The following is an 11,847-nucleotide window of genomic DNA, read 5'->3' on the forward strand; positions in this document are numbered from 1 at the left end:
GCCAGAGCCTTCCGCCAGACAGGAGCAGCCAGAGCCGTCAGCGAGCCATGAGCAGCCAGAGCCGTCAGCCAGTCCGGAGCTCCCGTCCCTCAGTCCGGAGCTCCCGTCCCTCAGTCCGGAGCTCCCGTCCCTCAGTCCGGAGCTGTCGTCCTTCTGTCCGGAGCTCTCGTCCTTCAGTCCGGAGCTGCCGTCCTTCAGTCCGGAGCTGCCCCTCAGTCCGGAGCTGCCCCTCAGTCCGGAGCTGCCCCTCAGTCCGGAGCTGCCCCTTATCCCGGTGCTGCCCCTTATCCCGGTGCTGCCCCTTATCCCGGTGCGGCCCCTTATCCCGGTGCGGCCCCTTATCCCGGTGCTGCCCCTTATCCCGGTGCGGCCCCTTATCCCTGTGCGGCCCCTTATCCCGGTGCTGCCCCTTATCCCGGTGCTGCCCCTTATCCCGGTGCGGCCCCTTATCCCGGTGCGGCCCCTTATCCCGGTGCTGCCCCTTATCCCGGTGCTGCCCCTTATCCCGGTGCTGCCCCTTATCCCGGTGCTGCCCCTTATCCCGGTGTTGCCCCTTAATTTAGGTGGGTTTATTTGGAGGGTGGTCATTGGGAGGGGGATACGGAAGCGGGGAGTGACTATGGTGGTGTGGGTACAGCGTCCGGAGCCGGAGCCGCCACCGTGGACAGATGCCCACCCAAACCCTCCCCTTGAGGTTTAGTTTTGCGGCCGGAGTCCGCATCTTGGGGGGGGGGGGGGGGTAATGTCACGTTCCTGACCTTGTTTTCCTTTTGTATAGTTGTGTTTAGTGGGTCAGGACGTGAGCTGGGTGGGCAGTCTGTGTTGTTTGTTCTATGTTAAGTGTCATTGTTAATTGACCTTGTATGGTCCCTCAATCAGAGGCAGGTGTTTGACGTTTCCTCTGATTGAGAACCATATATAGGTAGGTTGTTTCACATTGTTTGTTGTGGGTGGTTGTCTCCTGTGTCCGTATATGTTACCACACGGGACTGTATCGTTTGTTTGTAGTCTGTACCTGTTCGTGCGTTCTTCGTTATATGTAAGTTCACATGTTTCAGGTCAGTCTACGTCGTTTGTTATTTTGTTAATTATCAAGTGTTATTTCGTGTTTCGTCGTTTGTTTAAATAAATCATTATGTCAACATTTCACGCTGCGCTTTGGTCCGCTCATTCACCACAAGACGACCGTTACAGTCGGCCTGTTTGAGTCTGCTGTGTTCTGTTCATCATTCTATATTATGGTATTAAGATTTATAGAAGTTATGGACATATTATTCTTTTTATTTTTCCTGATGGGAATCGGGGAATTGGCGAGATCTGACCACAAAGAGGCTGACAAAGTGTTCCATGCTTCACAATACTGACAATTAAATGTCATTTCCAGTCAGAAGCCTATTCAGAAGTGTTTACAGCATTCTCTGTATTGTAATAAAGTACATGTACGTAGAAACCATGTAAAAGTGATTCCTATTGCTTTTCCATGTGGTTTTGGAAGTACAGAAAATGCTTAGCCCTGATCTTTCTATCATTCAGTTTATATTTTATGAGACTGTGGAAGAGATGGGGGAGATCACCAACAGACAATACCAAAATCTGACAAACAGCAACACAGTGATTTTCAAGGGGCAAATTACCTACATTCAATGTGCATCCAGAATGGCACCCTATTCCCAATATAGTGCGCTACTTTTGACGGGGGCCCATAGGGCTCAGGTCAAAGATCAGCACTATATAGAGAATAGGGTGCCACTTCTTTGTGACGCATCCGGTTCCATGCTGCCAGTCTGATGTACCATTTATGCCAACCTTCGTCCTGACCTTTTCCTTGTTGAAAAGGCATGCACCTTCTTACCACACGGCAATAATACACCTTAAATGCCCTTTCGGCAAAAGTATAGCTGTCCCGAATTACACCCTATTCCCTACATAGTGGGCCTGGGTCAAAAGTAGTGCTCTAAATAGGGAATAGAGTAACATTTGGGACGCAACCTTTCATTGAGTTCAATAACACACATACCCTCAGGCATTATATTCTCTTTATGAGCAGTTAGTGGGGAATGTCTCATTATTACCAACTAAAAAGGCTTTTATAGGCGTGGTTGAATGAAGCCTTGGAGATATGGGAAGGGAAAATGTGTGTTTAGAACTGTATGGGTGGATATTAGTTGTCATACAGAAAGATGTTTTCAGGACTGAACTGACTTTTATACGTATAGGTCTTTGTAAAGAGACTGTAACTCATAAAACCTCCATTGTTGTCAAAATTCAATGCCAGTTTTTCACTATGAAGTGTCTGTATTGTAGACCTGAAGTCTACAGTGTTCGCTGCCTTTCTTGACTTGGAATGATTCCTGCTGTGAGTCTATAGTTCTGTCACAATTCGGTGAGGTTTAGGGTCTGTCTTTGAGTCGGGCAGCTGGCATGTTTTGTTCTTATCAACAAGCACACACTTTCTCATTAGGGTCTTCCTCAATGGGGCATCTGCGGTCCAGATTCAGTGATGTTTGAGCTCTTCGACCAGAGTGTGGAAAACCCTCACATCCGGTTCGAAAGAACAACAGAAAGCAAGAATGGGTGGACTGAGTGAGTAGTAGTAAGCAACAATCATCCTGGGACTCAGTTTTCCTCCTAAACCTCACTATCATATGCTTTCACGATACAATGTATGAGTATACTGTTTTTGTTCCTTATCTAAACCATCACCTCAGTCAGAGTTCCTCATTTGGGTGGTATTCCTTCAACAAGGAATAGTTTGTGTCACCAGCAGCTGTTCCTGCCTTCACATGTCAACTCAGCTAGACTAAATCCAGAGCAATGTCTGTAAGATAAGAAATGCTGGCAGATATTCTTACTGTAACAAATATACGATATATATATAAGAAATCACTATGTTGCATTGTAACCTGCTGTCCACTGAGCCCCCCACTGACATAGTTATGAGATGGGCCTCTTACAGAGAAACTTAACCTGCTTTTTCCTACTCACACATCCCCCGTGTCAGCTCATCACAGAGAAAGCCTCGTGCTGCGTCCCAAATACCAGCCTTGCTGTTTTACGATCCAGAGTGTGTATCAGTTTATAAAGATGTTACGGGTGCGCTGCCTGCCTCGTTGAATGCCTTGGCTTTGCATCCTCAGTGTGAATGTGATTAGTCAGCTGGTTGCAACATTACAGTTCTGGAATCTGAGCAGGGTTTTACTGACTGTGGGCTTTTACTGAGGTAGGTAGGGCCATTTATGAGTCTTACCTACAGCACAACGACTCAACCCATGTAGTAGTACTACAGGGGAACTACTCTGGGGTGTCCCAAAAACCGTATGTTTTTAGGTGCTTTCACTGGACACGTATAGCTTTTTCTGCCGTGAGCAGAGCTTGAGCCACTTCATCAAGTGTTCTCAAGTGTAAGGCTCTGCAAAAGTTACACATCAAGTGTTCTCAAGTGTAAGGCTCTGCAAAAGTTACACATCAAGTGTTCTCAAGTGTAAGGCTCTGCAAAAGTTACACATCAAGTGTTCTCAAGTGTAAGGCTCTGCAAAAGTTACACATCAAGTGTTCTCAAGTGTAAGGCTCTGCAAAAGTTACACATCAAGTGTAAGGCTCTGCAAAAGTTACACATCAAGTGTAAGGCTCTGCAAAAGTTACACATCAAGTGTTCTCAAGTGTAAGGCTCTGCAAAAGTTACACATCAAGTGTTCTCAAGTGTAAGGCTCTGCAAAAGTTACACATCAAGTGTTCTCAAGTGTAAGGCTCTGCAAAAGTTACACATCAAGTGTTCTCAAGTGTAAGGCTCTGCAAAAGTTACACATCAAGTGTTGTCAAGTGTAAGGCTCTGCAAAAGTTACACATCAAGTGTAACATGCCTGTTAGATGCAGAGAGAACCCATGTAGTCATGTTTGTTATTTTATTAGGATCCCCATTAGCTGTTGCATAAGCAGAAGCTACTCTTCCTGGGTTCCACACAAAATATGAAACATGACATAATACCGAACATTAATAGACAAGAACAGCTCAAGGACAGAAGTACATACATTTTTTTTTTAAAGGCACACATAGCCTACATATCAATACATACACAAAAACGATCCAGGTCAAATAGGGGAAAGGCGAGGTGTTACTTTATCTGTTTTTTTTAAACCAGGTTTGCTGTTCATTTGAGCAATATGAGATGGAACGGAGTTCCATGCAATAATGGCTCTATATAATACTGTACGCTTTCTTGAATTTGTTCTGGATTTGGGGACTATGAAAAGACCCCTAGTGGCATGTCTGGTGGGGTAAGTGTGTGTGTCAGAGCTGTGTGTAAATTGACTATGCAAACATTTTTGGATTTTCAACACAATCTTTCTTATAAAAAGAAGAAGTGATGCAGTAAGTCTCTCCTCAACTCTTAGCCAAGAGAGACTGGCATGCATAGGATTATTATATTAGCCCTCTGACTACAATGAAGAGCAAGATGTGCCACTCTGTTCTGGGCCATCTGCAGCTTAACTAGGTATTTCTTTGCAGCACTCGACCACAAGACGGGAGAATAATCAAGATAAGACAAAACTAGAACCTGCAGGACTTGTTTTTGGGAGTGTGGTGTCAAAAAAGCAGAGCATCTCTTTACTACGGACAGCCCTCTCCCCATCTTTACAACCCTTAAATCTACAGTACCAGTCAAAAGTTTGGACACACCTACTCATTCAAGGGTTTTTGGGGATTTTTATTACTTTCTGCATTGTGCATCTCTAAAACTAAGAGCATTGTATTCACAAATATCTCAAATATTAAATATATTTTCATTTGTTGAAAACTTTTTTGGTTACTCCTTGATTCCATGTGTTATTTCATATTTTTCATCTACAATGTAGAAATTAGTAAATTAGTAAAAATAAAGAAAAACCCTGGAATGAGTCGGTGTGTCTAAACATTTGACTCGTAATGTATATGTTTTGACCATGACAGTTTACAATCTAAGTTAACACCAAGTAATTTAGTCTCCTCAACTTTTCAACAGCCACATTATTCAGTACCAGATTCAGCTGAGGTCTAGAACCTAGATAATTATTTGTACCATGCTCTTAGTTTTAGAGATGTTCAGGACCAATGTATTACTGGCCACCCATTCCAAAACAGACCGCAACTCTTTGTTAAGGGTTTCAGTGACTTCATTAGCTGTGGATGCTGATGCGTATATGGTTGGATCATCAGCATACATGGACACACATGCTTTGTTTAATTCCAGTGGCAGGTCATTGGTAAAAAATAGAAAAGAGTAGAGGGCCTAGAGAGCTGCCCTGCGGTACACCACAGTTGACATATTTGACATTAGAGGAGCTTCCATAAAATAAAACCATTTGAGTTCTATTAGATAGTTAGCTCTGAATCCACAATATGGCAGATGTTGAAAAGCCATAACACATACGTTTTCTCAACAACAGGTTATGGTCAAAAATATCAAAGGTGGCCTCCCGAGTGGAGCAGTGGTCTAAGGCACTCGATCACAGTGATAGCTGTGCCACTAGAGATCCTGGTTCGAGTCCAGGCTCTGGTGCAGCCGGCCACGACCGGGAGACCTATGGGGCGGCACATAATTGGCCCAGCGTCGTCCGGGTTAGGGGAGGGTTTGGCCGGCAGGGATGTTCTTGTCCCATCATGCACTAGCGACTCCTGTGGCGTGCCAGGTGCAATGCACGCTGACACGGTCGCCAGGTGTACGGTGTTTCCTCCAACAAATTGGTGCGGCTGGTTTCCGGATTATGCGAGCAGTGTGTCAGGAAGCAGTGCAGCTTGGCTGGGTTGTGTTTCGGAGGACACACAGCTCTCGACCTTCGCCTCTCCCAAGGCCGTACGGGAGTTGCAGCGATGGGACAAGACTGTAACTACCAATTGGATACCAAGAAAAGGGGTAAAAAAATGTAATTGAAATAAATATCAAAGGCTACACTGAAATCTAACAGTACAGCTCCCACAATCTTCTTATTATCAATTTCTTTAAACCAATCATCAGTCATTTGTGTCAGGGTAGTACATGTTGAGTGCCCTTCTCTATAACCATGCTGAATGTCTGTTGATCTTTTTTTTTTACAGAGAAATAGCATTGTATTTGTTCAGAGAGAGTATCTTCCTATAAGAGCCATGGCACAGAGCATGTGTATCATTAGGTAATTGCAATAACAGTTGTTCTCAAGCCTGACATAACTGAATGGACTCCCTCAGAGTCAGTACTCTCCTAGTCTCTCCCAGCTGCTATAGTACTCTCCCAGCCCCAACCTATCATCTGTTAAGACAGAGAGAGTTTTCCATTACCATTCCATTGGTGCATGGTGTCACACAGAGGAACTGATTCAACAGTTGCACAATCTTTCGTGCACTGACAGGAAGCCAAAAGGCATCGCAAGTGCAACATAAATGGAACCCAATAAATAATCCTCCTCAGCTCAGCTGCGGCCCTTTAATAGGTAAGCTGGTGCCAGAAATGTTTTTTTTTAAACTTATGCTACGTGGCTTAAAATGTGGTTTACTATAGGCCGTGTGTTTTTCTTTATTTTTCCCTGTTAGACCAATGTTCATGTTTCTCAAAGTATTTGAGACATATCTACAGGTTACTGATTTATGTGTTTTTAACTTTAAACATTGTTAAGTCTTAATTAATGTCACACAAGAAAATGATTGGATCAAACAAAATATTTGAAAGCGCCACTTTTTAGTTATACTGTCGTTGATTTGCAATACTGCCCCTATGGGAATCTGTTCACAGTATGTAACTTGTATCCACTTGGAGACAGTACTGTTGTCAGTATCTTGTCCCAAAGCATTCTCAACAGGCAGTGGTTGAAAGTGAAGTTCAGAGATGCAATAATCCTACAGTATGATATCACAGACACATCCATCTTATTTCAATGTCAGCCAGCGTGCATGGACACATGATTCATTTAAATCCAGGTGACGCTTCAATAATAATGGAGACCAAAGAGTTACGTAACGTTGGTCTGGAAATAGTTTTTAACTCTGGAAAAGCGTGTGTTGCAATAAAAAAATTTTTACAGCTGTTCAAATGCTTTGATGGATGTAGAGTGGAAGACAGATCCAACTCAGATTTCCTCTGAGGAGCTCAGAAGAAAAGAGCTCAGTGGAGGTTCCAGCGACTATAGCCTATAGGGACTAGACTCACTGGGGTTCAATCATCAGCTCCTGCTGTAGACCTGTATACCTACCACTGTATGCATGAGGTGCCTCCAGAGATGTACAGTACTGTATACTGGCACTGAATAATCATAATGTCTTTTCTAATGTTATTTTTTTCCAAAAAAAGGGCATAACTGTTTGTATAAATCAATGATTTACAGATAACATCATTCTACAAAACTCTAACAAAGCTTGTGAATTTGCTATTTTGAAACCTTATTGGAGTGTTGTTCATCCTCTTGGGTAGTTGAATGAATTGATCCATCCCATGTGTCCAACACGCATCATTGTTCTTACTGAAGATGCAATATTCCTATCCATGCTGTATTTCATAAAACACTATTGTAGATCATGTTGGAATATTTATTAAGTTATCATGGATGTAGGATTGCAAAAGGAGTGTATATTACTAGTAACTTTCAAAATGTTATATGGCCTTTTTGGGTACTTCATATTATCACAGGTGTCTGTAATCATCTCTGGCCCTCTGCGTGGCCTTATAACACGTTAAATACTGCATATAACCTAATCAAATAGTTTGATTATTAAATCAAAATAGAATGACAAAGCTGTAAAACATTATCCTAAATATAAACCATCAACTTAGTGAATACCATTGGTGTTTAATATGAGGGTTTCAGAATTAAATATACTACTTTTTTTTTACAATATTATTTATGTTACTATGTCAATATGTCTTTGTTGTAAATGTTTTGGCACTAAGTTGTGAAAAAGTAAATAGTTTCAGATTTAATTTAAATAATGCCATTGTTGATTAGATGCTTTTTTCATTAATTAGGCAATTTTCTCTTTAACCATATGGTCTATCCACTAGAAACTCATGGACAATATGGACACAGATATAAAAAATAATACTATATGAATCCAGTATTTTTTTTAAGTTATTCAAGTATAAATTACTAAAGTTACCATAGATTACCTGTTAATTATCAAAATTACTGAAGATTCCGGGAACTTTGGTAAATTACTTGTAGTTTTGCAAACGTACATGGATGTTTTTATGTAAATAACAGATGATGTCAATTTCTATAAAACGTATATTCTTGAAAACAATGGTGTATCCGTTGTTGTTTAGAAAAAACGTTTCTTGTTCCTTTTTTAGAAACTTGTTGGCTTCTTGTACACATCTCTGTTCACAATGGGTTTTATGATTTCCCTTCACTTTGTGTTGGATATTAGCCTCAATCCAAAATCTCGATCCAAGCTGTTGTTTCAAAGGAGTCCGTAATGTACTATGAAATAAATCATGTATTATAGTGCTTTATAGCAGTATGTGTATGATTAGCAATACATGGCAATTGTTTTGATAAGTCATACAAGGAATTCAAACTGTTACTAACAAATATACACATAAAAACCTTATAATTATTTTCATCATGATCTTATGTTTGAAGCCCATGCAGTGATCCAATTATCTGGGTTGAATCTGTCTGGTAATTTTACTCCCTGAAGACTGCACCATAAATATTGTTATGTATTGACAAGTGTCAAACAAACTGCTTTGATTGTGTGTGTGGCATTTAGTCTTTATCAGAAACTATTTCAACAATGGTATGGCTTAATCCTTTTGCAATTAAATATTGTTGATAGGACTTGACAATACATCAGTCAAGAAAAGTATGCTTTATGAGGAGAATCTCACCAGGCTCTCATCCATCCTGTCCAAACCCTTACCTGTACATACTTGCAGCCTACATAACACATTACAGTGTAAACAAAACGTAAACTAGAATTCAACTTCAGATCAATCAAAGGATGGGTTGTTAGCTCCCTTACCAAATTCTTATTATGAAAGTGTTATGCCAAACATGTTTGGCTTGGGAATGACAATGGAGTAAGAAAAAGCACAAACAGATCTGGGACCAGGCTAATAGGGGGTGGGAGGGAGGATTTTACATTTTGTATTGTTGTTTCTCATTTGTGGTAATGCTGTTGAAGTGACTCAATAGAAACAAGTGTTCCCTAAAAAGATTTGGTAAATGTAAAGTTATGACATGATATTATAATAACAGCATGATGTCAGGTGGCTCTGAGTGAAATGTTTCCACGGCGATCCAGGTGATGACAGGTGGTGATGAGGAGGATAGTAATGTAATTAAGACTGTAGGGCTGCATCCCAAATGGCACCCTATTCCCTATATTGTGTACTATTTTTGACCAGGGCTCTAGTCAAATGTAGTGCACTATGTAGTGAATATGGTGTCATTTGATATTCAGCCTAGATGAGTAGAGGAGACCAGGGCCCTCAGCTCTGACCCAAGCCTTCCTCACATACCTCAAACCAGATCTCAGCTCAGCAGCACGAGCCCCCAAGACGTTAATGATGGTTTTGTCCCAAATGGCACCCTATTCCCCTATTTAGTGCACTACTTTTGGCCAGGGCTGATAGGGCTCGGGTGAAAAGTAGTGCCATTTGGGACGCACTTGTAGACTCCGTGACTAGCTCTCGCTGTGTCATATAGCCTGCTATAGTAGGAACGACAATGAGTCTGAGGGGAAGTGATTCCTCCTGGTAGAGTTGTAATGTATATTATATATAGGCTTTGATAAAGCCTCAAACCAGGCTTCAGCTCAGCAGGCAAGTCCTCAGGAAGCTAACATGGAGTCCATGGCTGCCTGTTGTCACGCCCTGATCTGTTTCACCTGTCCCTGTGATTGTCTCCACCCCCTCCAGGTGTCGCTGATTTCCCCCAGTGTATTTATCCCTGTGTTTCCTGTCTCTGTCCCAGTTCATCTTGTGTGTTTTCCAAGTCAACCTAGTGTTTTTCCCATTCTCCTGCTTTTTGCTATTCTCCTTTTTCTAGTCCTCCCGGTTTTGACCTTTGCCTGTTTCTGGACTCTGAACCCGCCTGCCTGACCAGTCTGCCTTCCTTGACCACGAGGCTGTCTGCCACTCTGTACCTCCTGGACTCTGATCTGGTTTTGACCTTTTGCCTGTCCATGACCATTCTCTTGCCTACCCCTTTTGGATTATTAAACATTGTAAGACTCCAACCATTTGCCTCCTGTGTCTGCATCTGGGTCTCACCTTGTGTCATGATACTTGTAGCTGTGCTATATAGCTGGCTGTAGTAGGAAACAGTCTATGGACGAGGAAGGGATTCCTCCTGGAGTTTAAAAAAATAGACACATTGAAGCTGTAGTAAATCTAAACTCTGTGTACTGTGGAGCCACACTGTGATGCGGACATACATTCTTCTGTTAAGCACTAAGAAATGGAAACATGTTGATAAAAAAATCGAGCCCATTCGAGGCACGTGGAGGAGTGTGAGAATGAGAAAGTAAAATGTGTTGTTTATTACACTGTCCTTTGAACAGGGATGGTTCTATGTAGGTCATCATCTCTTGTTTCCCAGGTCAGGTCATAAAAGCATCCCTCTGTCATGTTTAGGCTAAAACACACTTTGTCATCTTGACACAGATATGGTATGTATTCCCTATACTGTATAATGCATTACTTTTGACCAGAGACCTAAACAAAAGAAAGACAGACAGACAATAATTATATTTATTATATGGCCTTTTGTTTAAAGGGGTTCATTCAGTATTCCAGTGCATTTAGACCATTTGGGGTGTATACAGAGAATTTTGAAGAAAGATAATAGAATAGACATTAGACGATGAAAGGAGGTCTGGGTGCAGTAACAGTAGAGACAACACAGGGCATATTCAACCACAACTTCTTACTGGTGAAACACTGTACTTCGGTTGTCTCTGGGAAGACAAATATTTACACTGTGCTCATTTGGAATTGAAATATGTTCTCTTGCAGTGCTAAAAATAGGCTTTTATCTTACCCTGGAAACCTGATAATAGATTGCGACTGAATAAGGCCCATATATACACTATATAGCCTAAGGGCCAGCAATATTTTGAAATGTGCTGTTCGGCAAGTCTGCACCTACAGTAAGTGATATCCATACTGTATATGACATATGTTCAGTAACCATCCACTGAGAATTGTACTATTTTGCACCTTAGAGAGGAAACCAACTTTTTTCAAAGATATGTCTTCCCTGAAGTGGATCCAACAGTTTGCACAAATCATTACTGCTGTATCCTGTTACATAATTTTTCCCCCATCTCCTCCTACTCCCCCTGTCCTCTTAGAGCTTCTCCAGAGTCTCTCCTCTCCTCCTCCTCTCCCTCTACTCCTGCCTCTCCTCTCAGAGGAACTCTGGGGTTCCTCCTCTTCTTGAGTTCCTCTGGAGACGGTAAGGATTTCCTGGCCTGTGTAGAGCTGAGATAAATGTATTCTCTGAGAACCTGAGTGTCTGATGTAGACAGAGCAGGTTTCAAAGATATCATCCCCTGTGCAGTAAGACCTCATATCAGACCAAGAGGCCCTGTTCTGTCTGTGTCTGTTGTACCCAGGTTTGAGGGGATTCTGACATGAAAAATACTATAGTATACTATGGCATAAATATTATAAACTCAGCAAAAAAAGAAACGTCCCTTTTTCTGGACACTGTTTTTCAAAGATAATTCGTAAAAATCCAAATAACTTCACAGATCTTCATTGTAAAAGGTTTAAACACTGTTTCCCATGCTTGTTCAATGAACCATAAACAATTAATGAACATGCACCTATGGAACGGTCGTTAAGACACTAACAGCTTACAGACAGTAGGCAATTAAGGTCACAGTTATGAAAA

Source organism: Salvelinus alpinus, chromosome 22, assembly GCF_045679555.1.
Source record: "Salvelinus alpinus chromosome 22, SLU_Salpinus.1, whole genome shotgun sequence".
NCBI classification, from domain to species: domain Eukaryota; kingdom Metazoa; phylum Chordata; class Actinopteri; order Salmoniformes; family Salmonidae; genus Salvelinus; species Salvelinus alpinus.